This window comes from Numida meleagris, chromosome 12 (genome assembly GCF_002078875.1).
Source record: "Numida meleagris isolate 19003 breed g44 Domestic line chromosome 12, NumMel1.0, whole genome shotgun sequence".
Lineage (NCBI taxonomy): Eukaryota > Metazoa > Chordata > Aves > Galliformes > Numididae > Numida > Numida meleagris.
The window spans coordinates 13457997-13460245 of record NC_034420.1 but is presented as its reverse complement, the minus strand read 5'-3'; positions in this window follow the sequence as shown (position 1 = coordinate 13460245).

The following is a 2249-nucleotide window of genomic DNA, read 5'->3' as shown; positions in this document are numbered from 1 at the left end:
AGGGGCTGTCAGTCAAATAATGCCAAAAAGAGAAGGGGAAGGAGCAGATCCTGAGGACAAGAGCCAGACCTGCAGCCAAGAGGATGCAGCACTCAATCCCCAGTGTGCAAAAACCAGAGCTTGCAAGGGGACCCAGGCTCCAGCAAAGTGGACTGCTTCCAAATATTTGAAAAGCTTCAAACAGCTGTGGGGAGGGAGAAAGCTGTCACAAGCCGTGACAAGGCAGAGTGAGACAGGCACCAAAACACATCCTGCTGTAACAGAAAGGCACTGAGCTCCAGGACGCGCCTGCTCTGAGCAACGTTCGAGGGAAATTCACAATTCTGTGACTCTGTGAAATCCTCCCCCAAGAAACCTGACAGGGATAAGCTGCCCTGAGGATGCCCAAGAAGCACAGACAGCTGCTGCAGGGGCACAGAACACAGGACCTGTCCCCGGAGACAGCAGTGACAGCCACCATCCCACAGGCCTCAGCCCCTGACTGCGCTGCTGGCCAGGCAGAGTGCAAGGACACGGCTTTAACGACCCCAAGGGAGCGCTGCTGTGGGGCCTCTAGGTGCTGCACACGAGGGACACCATCTCCAAATGGTGCTTTTCTATCACATAAGTAAGAGGAATGAACGCATTAAACACGCTATCATTAGCTACACCTTGCAGGTACGTCATGCAAACTGACTGATTAGAACACAGTATACCTCAACATGCACCTTTTCCACAGCCAGAAGCAAGTGGTTTAATTTACCATTATGCTTTACCTTGAACACTGTAAAAAAAAGAAATCCACTTCATCTTTTCACATTTCTTAATTCCGTTCTTTTTCCCCCCACGCATCACTTTCTTCTTAGAAAGCAAACTTCTCCAAGGTTTTGGCTTATTGTTCTTATTGAACTCGTTACTGCATTCTGCTTACATTTCTCCTGCCCTGGAAGTCACGTAAGTGAATAACCCCTGTTCATTTACCTACTGCGGAGCTGTAACATGCACAGCGGCACCTGCACACTTCAACCTGTACCGAATGTAAAATTACACTTTGTAAGACAGAAACACGCGGCTCAGTCTCTGTTCTTCAGAAAGAAGCGCAGCAGTGACCATGCAGTTGACAGCCACGTCTCACTGAAAGATCTTATGACGTGTACACAGAAACAGCAGATTCTTCTTCTTCCCCAGAGAGCAGCGAGCAGCTTGTTGTAAGATCAAATACGACTGAATCCCTCTTATTGCACGAGGTTAGTGGGGTGAGGCAGCACTTCCTTGCAGGCGTGTTATGGGGCTGCTTTTTTTGCTTTTGTTCTCTTCTATTTAAAGAATTAGGTCTACCTCTGTAGCTTAAGAAGCAACCTGAAAAACATTCTATCATCAAATATAGGGGAGCTGTGGGATCTACTGTGCATCCCTTCATCCAGATACTCTGTTGCAAAGCCCTGCAGAGAAGAGATAAAACTACAAGTTCTCCACAAAGAAATAGCAATATTCCTGTAAGAATTAATTCAGGCTATCACAGGCGAAGCTTTTTCAATGCCAAAGCCTGGCTGAGACCCAGCCCCAGCCCCTTAGTATTAGAAAGACCTCATGAAAAGCAATTAGATCAAAGCAGCAGATAAGTTTCACTTCGGCTCAAACAGTTTACAGAGCAAACAAGAAACCATATCAGCATCTTTACAAGCTTACCTCTTCCAAACACTACAACTGAATGGTTTTTTTTCTTCCATTTAGCTGTACATCTACCTCGTTTGGTGAGAACAAAAGGAAACACAACACTGTTAGAGAGCAAGGTGGAAAGAAATTTCTTCCAGCGTCCTTTTATCTGCATGTAAATAAATCACACAAGCCCCTATGGGCACCTATGACCAGCAGTTCACCTGCAACTCACCACAGTCAGAAAATCCAATTACGGTACGGTCTGAATGTGAATACAGATCTGCCAGCATTCCCCAGAAGGGTTCTGCAATTTAGGAGAACACATTTGAAAACACACTTTTTCCTTGGCAGTGAAACCAAGTGCTGCTCGTGTGCCCAAACGTTCCAGTTCATCGGCAGAAAGCAGCTCCCACCAGTCTCGGGAAGCTGTTATTCATTTATTTTTCATACTCAGACTTTTTGGTGAAATGAAAACTAAAGTGGTAAATGAAACATTATGTTTAAAGATAACGAGGAACACATTCTCTCGGTTAGATAAAACATTCCACTTCAACATAAGAAACACGAGAAAGAAAACAGCTACAGTAAATAAAAGAGACGGCTCAAATTGC